Below are 11,315 nucleotides of genomic sequence, written 5' to 3' on the forward strand. Positions count from 1 at the left end.
GGTCGACTGGAATCCTTAGCCCACCACTATGGGGGCGCCTGTCATCCTGCTGGCGAGGCACATACGACCCGCTCCTCGGGGGAGGCGTGGGCACTCGGCGTCGACCGTCACGATCGACTCGGTGATCATACTGCTCATGGTTTCCATACTGGTCGCGCCGGTCCCCGCGTCCCTCACACCTCGGGGGCGATCTCGGGTTGTGAGCCGACTGGACCGTGTCCGCAGCAACGGATCTGCTGTGAATTCTGTTCCGTGACTGAGAAACAGCGGAATTCTAATCTCCTGCTGCCCGGAGTAACGCTCTGATCTGCAGCAAGCCTCTGCCAGCCTCTGACTGGGAAGGCTGAATCGACTACGCTATACGGGCCGCAGCTGCTAAATTCTAAATCGGAGTCCGATATACCTGCGGGGCGGGAAGAGCTGACGTCGACTGGATTCGGGAACCCGTTGTCGCGCCCGCTCGTCGAGTGCTCGCTGGAGGTTCTCCAGTCGAGTGCGCTCAGCCAAGTTTGCCAGGCGCGCGTCCTCCAAGGCGCGAGCTTCGGGGGTTTCTCCAACGATAGGAGTGTGCAGTGCATCCATGTTTCGGCGGCGAAGTTCTTCTCTCTGCAGCGACGTGAGAGGCTCGGGAAGATACTCCTCATGGGGACGCGACGGGTCGCCTCCTCCTGCGCCTCCATCGGTGCGGGTAAAACGGGGGGGACTGGGCGGTCCATCGACCATCAGAACCTCCGCCGCCGGATCGCTGCTGTCGCACTCGGATGCGGTCTCTTCGGAGCCAGTCGACAGGTCGAACAGGCCGTAGAGGGATCCGTCGGGCTCGATCGCTGCGACTTGAGGGATGGCCGACTGACGGGCCACCGCGTGTCTCACCCACCGCTGAAGTCTCGACCGACCGGAGCGCTTGCGCCGGCGGGGAACGGGGAGGGAGGACAGCACAGGGCCGACCGGTAAGGGGTCGACGGTTGCCGCAGGAGAACGCCGCGGACGCACGCGCGAAAGTGCGTTGCCCTGCAGATAGGGAGTGCGTCCACGTCGAGCGGAGCCTCCTGAAGCCAGGCGGAGTCGTCGGCGATGAACATGAGCGTGCCGAGACGGATCTCGCGGCCCTCCACCAAAACTCCGTCGAAAACCATGATGATTCGGGTCGGAAAAGATCGCAACTCCTCCAACAAAACGCTAAAACACCTGCCCCATGATGGGCGCCAACTGTCGTGGTTCTAACTCTGACAGTAATGTAGGGGGGGTAAGTATGGAGAGATGAGGTCTTAGCTATGGAGAGGTTGTAAGGACGCAAGGTTTACGAGTTCAGGCCCTTCTCGGAGGAAGTAAAAGCCCTACGTCTCGGACCCCGGCCAGCCCACGTTACGAAGGGTTCAATGTGCATTAAGGCAGGGCGTTTCTGGTAACGCTAGTAATAAAGTGCTATGATGATCATAAAAGCTACTTAATGACCGACCGTTAGAGTGCGGGGCGCCTTTAGGTCTCCTGGCCGTCGAGTGGTTGGGTCTTGGTCGAGTGATTGCTTCTTGGTCGAGTGTCTTCGAGTCTGTCGAATGAGACACCTTCAAGTCGATTGAAAGATGATTTTTTTAAAGGTGTCTTTGGATAGGGTAGTTAGGGCAGGTCCATGACCTTACTCTAGGTTCATAGCTTTGTCAACACCAGCAAAGGGAACGGCAGGAAACGCTCATTGGTACTCATCGGAAGCGGTAACAGCAGCCAAGGCAATTTTACGGTAGGGGCGGCTTTAGCAACTTGGAGTTGAGGCCCAGCGCTGGCGGTTTAACGACGCCAGCGAGTGAAGACGACCGGGTGGCAGTAGTAATCGGTCACGGAGGAGCAGCGGCTCGACGGAAAAGGCGACCATGCACTGGTGCTGTTGCATGACGGCATTTAATGAATTTCTGAGCGTACTGTTCTCCCTCAAACATATTGTGACTTTAGCGGCAAGCTTTGACAGAACCATAGACGATAATCATCAACCCGGCCGGCTGCAGACTTCCTGTTGACCTTGGTGAATGTACGCGTGGACGTATATCTTTTTTTTTGCTTGATCGCTTTTGCACTTGAAGTAGCAGCAGGGTAGTACTGATATTTCCTGATCCCCAAACGAGAGCAGTTTTCCATCACCATGCAATAATTGTTTCTTTACTCTTTGGATTTCTGCAGCCGGTTTAAACAAGTCTGCAGCCTTGCCCCGTACTGATGTAGACGTGGAGAGGAGCAGCAATCTGACTCGGATCCATACATGTACTGGTGATGTCGAATCAGATTCCTGTCCGATCTCATCTGCAGCTGAAAAAAACGATCTTTTCTCGAATTCAACGGGTCGCCCTGCAATGCGTAAGGCGCCGCACGCAAACCTAGAATCTCCACGAATCTCATATCTGCCAGTTCCAATTTTTTTTAACCATAATCTTGACCTCCCGGTGATAAATTTGCCGGCTCTGTCCATGGTCGTCCGACGGGTCACGTGGTCGTTTCCATGCTGATCTCTATTACTCATGTCACCCGCCCTGGACGTGATCTGCTCCATACATAGTTCCCTTCCAAAAATAAAAAGTAAGGATGTAATTTGTAGCGACTCGGCGACCTACGTGTAAGGTATTTGCAGCGGAAAACTTCCGTCCATCTCATGACGAAAAATCAATCCGATCTTAACGGATCGTCCGGTCACAGCGGCGCGCACCATGCAAGCCTGATTTCTTTTCAACTCAAATCCTATACTCCCAGATCCAAAGCAAATCCTATGTGATTGTCTTATGCCGGCTCTTCTTCAACCGGTCAATCGTGAGTTTCTCGATCCCTGAGAGTGCGCCCTCCAAGAACTCAACACCGGCCCCGGGAAACATCATCCGGTAATAACCCTACGTGCTGTTTGTGGCTAGGTCTCATTATGATCATGAGGGAGTCGCCGTGAGCCGGCTCTCCTCTTTGTGTCTAGCCCTAGATATTGTTTCTTGTTGCTTGTCCCTCTTTGGGGAGCCCTGCCCCTCCTTATATAAGTTAGAGGGGCGGGTTATATGTGGAGTCCTAGTATGACTAGGATTAGTCTATCTTCTCTTACAAGTTGATTACAAGTCCGGATCTTGCTTCCTCGTAAAGGAGATATTCCTCACGCCTTTCCTCTTAAGCCGGCCCACCATAATATGAGCCGGCCTTCTAGGCCTTGGGCCATCCGTGAGTCACCAGGCTCGTGAGTCGTCTGATCAGTGAGCCGCCAGACCCGTGAATCGCCAGTCCTCCCGCGGGTCATCGGTGAAGCGCCAAGTCCGGTCGGGTCATACTTTCGGCCGGGTCATACCGCGGGGTATATCCCCGACAGGTACGGCTGCGCCGCCCTCGACCCGAACACTTGGCCGGATAGCAACCGCTCGGAGACATTCTGGTCTCATATCCTCAATGCCACATCTGTTGAGCATCAGAAAGGTGTCCGGTCTCTCACCATACTCATCTCATGGGAGCTTTGGCTCAAACACAACCGTAGAGTGTTCCAGAAGAAGATAGTCGCGCCCTCGGCCATCCTCCAGGCAGTTCTGGGATCCTTGGAATCATGGAGACTGGCGGGAGCAAGATGCATGCAGCATCCCTTTGGGGTTCCGACGTGAGAGAGCACCCTACCCACTGTGTTCCTTAGGGCCTCTTTCTTTTCTCCGAACTTCTTCCTTCAGACCGTGCGTCCGGCCTTGTAAATATTGCTCCCTGCCTCATAATATAAAAGGCCAGCAGTTGCTGGTAGTTTTTTAAAAAAATTAAAAACGGGACAATATAGTAGGTATAGATTGTACGTGCTAACTTAAATTCATGTGTACATAACGATAGTTATGTGTAACTTTTCCTATTTTTTTATCTTTTTGTTGGATTTCTATCTTTTAATCTCAACCGTAAAAATCAATATCTTTTTTTTCGCGGGGGCATAAAATTAAGATCAATAGACCATATTTTTTATGCTGAAAGTATACAGATCAAAATAATATATTAATTTTTTTTAGATGTATGGTGATCTATGACCTCTAATTTGTTATACCGTGACCATGCAAACAAAATATCACCACAGCCGTGCATATGGGAGTCAGCCATGACCATGCAAAGGAAAAATCAACACAGCGGTACATATGGGAGTCTATCCGGGAAAAAAAGAGGAAGTCTATCGTGAAAAAATATCAACACAGCCGTGCGTATAGGAGTCTATCCGGAGAAAAAAAGGAAAGTCTATCGTAAAATAGTTGGCTTTGTGAACAACCAATTCGAGAGAGGACGTCCATTGTAGCATAGATAATGTTATCATGTGCCTTACCCTTTTTTGAGCATCAGTACAGACACAAGCGCTCATATACACGCGCATACACTCACCCTATAAACGCACACATGCACACTCTATCCCTATGAACCTCCGAAAGACTGAGCCGGCATATCATCTTGAGATTTACGAAGTCGCCTCCCACTGAAAGCGCATCGCCGAAAATCCTGAAATAAATCCAGGAATAATGCGAGCACCAGGATTTAAACCCCGATGGGTTGGGGATACCACTGTCCACCTAACCAACTCAACCACAGGTTGATTCGCCCTTACCCATTTTTGACCAAGTGAAGAATTGTCTTTGGTTTGATATTCCTTGTATACATACGTTTGTACTTTCCCTTTTACGTTTAGAGTCCGGATGTGGTTAGTACATCTTTTTTTCCTAGTATATGTATACGTGACCACGGCTATAGATGTTTTAGAGTCCGGACATAGGACGTGCCTAGTACTTTTTTTCTAGTACATAATCATGGCTATACGTGTCATGTGTACCTAATAAAATACCTATTTCTTTTAATAGTATATATATATATATATATATATAATAGGTATAGAAATAGACTTTTTCCGTTTTCCGGTGGCATTTAGAGAAGCTAGCAGGCTGCCGTGCAGCCGATTATAACTAACAACATGCCCAAATACACGTACTAATACGGTGGTTAAGCCGTAAGCGTGGTCCTGTCCTGCATGGATCGATGGTTTTGGCGCGGCACCACTAGCACGTGAGCTGCGAGCGAAACGATGGACCAACGGACCAGGGAGAACGCAGTGTCTCAGAACAGGAGCTCGGAACGGATAAGTCGATCCCCACTGCATGCGGGCGCGCGCGTGCACGGTGCCGTGGGACGTGAACAGCGTCGCGCTCCGGCGGGGCCCCGGGGCGGAAGGAGAAGGAACCAGCCCATGCATGAGCACGTACCGCACCTTCCATTCCGCAGCGCCGGCCGGCCGGCATGCCGGTCCACGCGCCCCATGACGCCATGCATGCAGGTGAAGCACGTACTACCATGCATCCATCTCCGCCCCGGCCATCATCTCGACCGGCATGCATGCCAATCATGCACGGATGGTTCGTCCATGCATGCGCACGTGGACGTGTCTCCCTCCCGCCTCGCCAAGAGCGGCATGTCTATCTCTCGGCGTAGATTGATCGTCCCGTCGATCGTCCGTCCGTGCGTGTGATCGATTGGCCAGAACTTACCCGTTGCATGCTCGAACGCCCGCGTAACTGCGACGCGTTCGTGCGTGCGCGCTCGCTCAAGATGGATGGGTCGACCGGTCACCGTACCGGCGGTGGGGGCTCGGAGGTTTTAATTCCTTTCATGTGCGCTTGCTGGGCTGGGCTGGGCTAGGCTAGGCAAGCGGTGTAGCAGCAGCGCCACCGCACCTGCACTGCACGCACGTAGCGTGCGGTTGCGCGTCGGGGTCGCGGTCGCCGGCGGTCCCCCGGTCTCCGTTGGTGCAGTGCAGTGCATGCATGCTTCTTTTCGTGCCTTCTCCAAGCTCTGGTTAGCTAGCTAGCTGTTGGATCATGTATGTCTCGCCAGTCTGGCTGCACGCCTCCATGCCTGCTGCTAAGTTGGTATCATGAGTGCACGGTCATATGTGTCGGCGAGGCATTTGCTGCGAGTTTAGACTTTGTTTGCGGCATCCGGCATGACACGTGTGGTTAGCTTCGATCAACGATCGATTCCTCTCGCCAGCCCTCGTGCACAAGCTAGCTAGAATCAGAACGCACAGCTTCTTTTTGGTAGAGTAGAGGACCCGATCATGGCAATGGCCACCATAACAACTCTCGGACGATCGCACATCCAAAACTGGCAAGGGAAAACAGGAGACCTTTATATAATTGTTGACGAGGCTAAGGTACGTAGGTGCCGTTCTGCTCTGTTCCAGTGTCAACACGTACACTCGATTGGCACCTCCACCCGACCACCACGACTACGCGGTGAGCAACACGCACGAGCCAACTTTCGAGCGCGACGGCGACACGGCTAAACTGTAAATCAGCAGCTAGCTAGCCAGCGCGCAGTATGTTGATCGATCGCGCGCGTACGTAGTGCTCGATGTCGGATCCGTGTCAACATCACGCTAGCTTCACGCCCACTGTTGGTGTCACCCGATCACCGCGGGCGCGCGCGCACTGACCCGCCCCGGTCGTGTCGAGGAGGGCCAGCTCGATCGCCAGAGCAATCATCACGTACGGCGACGAGGATAGGAGAGAAAAGCAAAAGCTCCCATTAACCGACGTCGCTCGCGGCCGACAGCGAGTGGGTGCCGACGGCGACAGGGGAGCGGCACGGCCGGCCGAACCGGCTGCACACATGGCTGTCTCGGCCCTGCTCCCAGTCCACCCATGTCATCGCCGAGATCCATGCGCCGGCAGTGTCGTCCCTGTCTCGGGATCTAGAGGAGGATACGGATTACGGAGATCCGGGGGCGTGGGCGGGGTGACGGCGAGCTGCACGCACGCACGGCGCGTTCCCATGCAGCGTGCATGCATGCGCCGGCATGGGTGGGCGCGGGCCGTGTCGTCGTGCAGGCGACCGTCTACTCGGGGGCAGAGGGTACTGGCAGGCAGCCCGGCCATGCTTTGCTCCACCTACACTCAGACATACGCCGGCCGGCCTCCTTTCCTTCACCCGCACTTCTACCTCTACCACGACCGATCTAGATCTGCTGCTACCTAGTGGCGATCCCGCCGGCTCCGATTTCCAAAGAGTTGGGAATCTTGCTTCGTCCTAACGAATTGCAGCCACTGCCTGGCTTGCTCAGTTGACCTGCCGGCTGCCGCACCGCAGATCGGCATAAGAAAACAGCAGCACCACCAGTATGAACGTAGCACTAGCGAGTACTATAGCACAGTGCTCCTACTTGGTAGAGTTGAGTGATCACAATTCACAAGGTCAAATAGACAAGGAGAGAAAAGAAAGCTATGGTGGCTGCCAGCACCACTGGCCGGATTCCCGGGAGAAGAAGTCCAAGATAGTATTACGTACCATCTGTACCGTGTACATACGTACTTTTTTTTTTTTGAGAAATGTGTACGTGAGTACATGGAGCCAGCTAGCGTGCTGCGTGCGTGGGCTCAGTCCCTGCCTGCCTGCCCGCCCGCCCGCGACACCCAGACGTGCCCCTGCGTCGTCGGCGCAGCCAGCAGCCCACCACTCAGACACGACACATCTGCCGTTTGTTCCATGCAGTTCACTCATGCAAGCCAGTGACCCAGAGGCCAGAGTGTAAAACCAGCAGCAACAGGAGCAGTTTTCCTCTCAAAACCAGACAGCAGCGCCATTTTTTTCAACACCCGGATTGATTTAGGGGGGCACGTCTACCAATGCCTACCTGCCGGCCGCAGACGGTACCGTACCGTACAGGAAAAGTAAAACTGTCCGTGCATGGTGCGAGTACGAGCAGCATGCAGCATGCAGCATGCAGGCTGCGAGTAAAACTTGTTGGCCTCGGCTGCATGCAGCTAGCGTCTCTCGTCGTTCTTCGCTGCATCATGCATGCAGTTTCTTGGATGGATCGTGCTTGCTGATCCGTGGAACGAAGCCTTGCTGGCGGCAGCAGGAATCGATCGGGCACATGCGGCGGAGCATATTTCTAGACAGGGCCCCCGGGGAGGGAGGTGCGTTGTATATTCCGGGCGGCGCAGGAGTTGTATATTTCACGCAGCTGCTGATGACTTGCTTGCATGTGTAGATTGTGTACTATCCCGTCGATCGGCTCTAATCCCAATCACACAGCCGCTCGCTTGCTTCATGGGTACGAGGGTGCTTGGATATGTTTTAGTCTCATGATTAAAAGTAGTGGGACTAAAACTTAGTAGCCTTACTCATGCTTGAATTCAAATATTAAAGAGACTAAAATCAAGTTAATGAGCATTTATTATCCTCCAAACCCTTCAATCCAGAATTCGCATGTGTTAAAAAAGATGAGTTAAATGAAAAGAGAGAGAACTAATCCACATTTTAGTATGGGTACCTCTGACTAAAATATTTTAGTCTTAAGACTAGTTTTAACCCCTCTTTAGTCAGAGGTGCTTAGAACTTTAGCCTCTTAAAGAGATTATTTTTAGTCAGACTAAAATAAGTCTCTTGAATCCAAACACCCTCTATGTTACTCCACTCCTGCGTCCCCCTTATCTACTCCCGTATTTACGAGCTCATCCGCGAGGTCCACGCTTCAGTTTATTTCGTCGGCTAATGATCAATTACCTTGCAGGATGTTTGTTGGTTCATGCAAACGCTTGAGGATCATGAAGGGTTCCCATGAAGCCATCGGTCTTGATCAGTGTCTTCAGCCAAAATTCTCTTACAATTCAAGCGTTATATCTTCATTCTAACCCTCATGGGAGTTCTTTTGTTTCAGCGCCAAGGTCCAAGGATAAGTATAAGAACAAGAGTTGCAAAGAGAGTCTTGGCTCAGTGGTTGGGGATGCAGTTGTGCAGCCTAACGACCCGAGTTCAATTCTTAGAATTGACAACTGATGCATAGGGATTTTCCCCATTTATTGAGGATCAAGTTTGATGTATGGTGGAACCACTCATAAAAAAATATCTTAATACTCATTTAAAAAATTCTGAGGACCATGTTTATCTTGGTACTCATACTAAAATGGCCGTATGCATTTCTAGTTGGTGTAGAGGCCGGGGAAGTGAAATTCTCCCCCAATTTTTAGAGACTTGGGACCAGCTATGCAATTATAAGTTTTACCTTAGACCTCTTCTTTTTAGGCTCTCCCGAGGGCGACTCGGGGGCGACCTAGGGTTCCCTCGCGCCGCCACCTCCCCCTTTCCTTCCTCCTCGCTGCTGCCGGAGGCGGTCGCCGGGGCCCCCGCGCGGCTGCCTGTGAGGGCGGCGGCGAGGCCTCTTGTCGCTCCCTTTCGGTGGTGAGGGCCCGGATTTGAGGCGGCGGCCTCGCTGGTGCGGACGGCGCCTCCGGCGGCGGGGAGTGCTCGTCGGTGAGGTCGGCCGGGTCCCCTCGGCTGCGCGGGCAGCGAGGTCCCGGTGGGCGCTGGTCGTGGCGCAGGGAGGCCCCGGGCTCCCCTCGTCAGATCTGAGGCGTTCTGGTCCGCTCGTGACGCATGACCTCCTGGCCGACCTGGATCTCCGGCGTGCACGCGCCTGCTGATGCTGTGGCTGGTTCGGAGGTGGCGGCAGGGTGCTTGGCCGCCGGTGGCGACCACGGCGTCGATGGCGTCCCGGACGCCATTCCCTCCTTGGTGGCGGCGCCGAGGCTCAACTTCCCCTGCCTCCCCCACTCCCCTGCGCCCGGGTGAAAACCCTAGCCCCGGTGGCTAAGCGGCGGCGGCGCCACAACGTCGTCACCTTCTTGAAGGCGCCGACTTGGGCATGGGTATGTTGGGCGTGTATGGCGAGCTTGTCTGGTTCCTGGTGGCGGCCCGTCCGGCCGTGTCTTCGATGGGGACCTCGCCCTTCCTTACCTTGTACCTGCCGTGGTGGAGCGGTACTTCATCTCACACATTGATGGCGACAGAGATCGGCGGTATGGCGTTGTGGAGGCTCGGCGTCCGATGCGCGGAGATGGACTCGCGCAGGAGGAGGTAGCTGTCTGGCGTCATGGTGACGTCGATGGCAGAGTGGCCAGACAAGGTAGAAGCCTCAATATAATCTGAAGACGGGCCTGTGGAAGACGGCTGCGACGACACACGAGTGCGTCTGACCGGATTGTGCCCCAGACCCGGTATGTGGCTCGGCTGGGGCTTCCGGTTTTTGATGTTAGGTTTAGGTGAGTGGTTTGGGTAGTGGCCCAGCTAGCATCCCTTCATCATATGGATAGGAGTAGCGGCATATGTTGCCAAGATGGTGGATTCAGGTATATTGTTTGTAATACTTTGTAAGGTCCTCGAGAATAATCAATAAAGTGGCCATATGCATCTCCCAGATGCAGAGGCCGGGGGTCATTCTCCTTTTCTAAAAAAATAAGAACAAGAGTTAAAGATAAGGGTAGTAAGAAGAGGACGACGGAGAGGGAAGGGGATGGGACAGGAGGAGAGCGGAGCAGTCGAGAGTGACTATGGTTTGGTCCGAAGTAGCGTATATGTGAGGTCGAACTGGGTTAGCCTGGGCCCGTCATCCACGTCCGGGCATGTCCGAACAGTCCCATATCCACACCCATATATGTGCTGGTTTTGACGAGTGCCAACAACCCGTACATTTAGGATGGCTATGAGGGGTCCTGTTGAGAAAATGTCCGGTAGTGGTTTGGCTGTCCGTCCAGACTTCTTGGAAGGGTTTGAAGCAGTCCAGTTGTAGATGCCCTTAGTTATGGCTAAAACAGTCAGTAAACTTTAGTTTGACATCATCCAAACATGTTAATAATGACACCAATTAGGCATGGAACTGGAAATTTGTGCCTAGAATAACTACTTTCACCTCTTTTTTTGCATAGTAAGTCACGTAAACAAACAAAACTGAGAAGACTGTAGAACCTTAGCATTTTCTCAAAAACCATCAACCTAGATAAAAATCAAGACCGAAGAATTCTCTGTGCATGATGCCAAGGCCCATCACCGGCAACCACCAAAAGACTTGTGGCAAATCACCTCTTCACCCGACCTCGACACAGCTCCATCGCTGATATGCGGTTTTTTTGACCTCCAAAATGGCCATTAATTCTTCTTCTCTTCCCATTTCCTTTTTCGACTTCTTTGTACTGAAACATGTAAGAAAAAAGAAGAACAAAAGGGAAGAGTTTTATGGCTAAAATGTATGCACCTCCTGTGGAGATGCATTTAATTTAGGAGCTAGCACTTGGGAAACCTGAGAAAACTGGTCTAGATTGCCAATGAAATAGGGTTGATCTTAAACAGTATGTATATCATGCAACATGTGCCCAAGTTTCCAATCAAGTGAGTACGCCAGCACTGGTTCAGCCAACCAGCAAAGACAACCATCCATTAAAGCCAACACAGACCAACCATTAGACAAACCCTAAGCTAGCCACAAACAGTCAGCTGCATTGACACAAATTGCATGCAGG

This window comes from Triticum urartu, chromosome 5A, assembly GCF_056163025.1.
Source record: "Triticum urartu cultivar PI428250 chromosome 5A, HENAU_Tu73, whole genome shotgun sequence".
Lineage (NCBI taxonomy): Eukaryota > Viridiplantae > Streptophyta > Magnoliopsida > Poales > Poaceae > Triticum > Triticum urartu.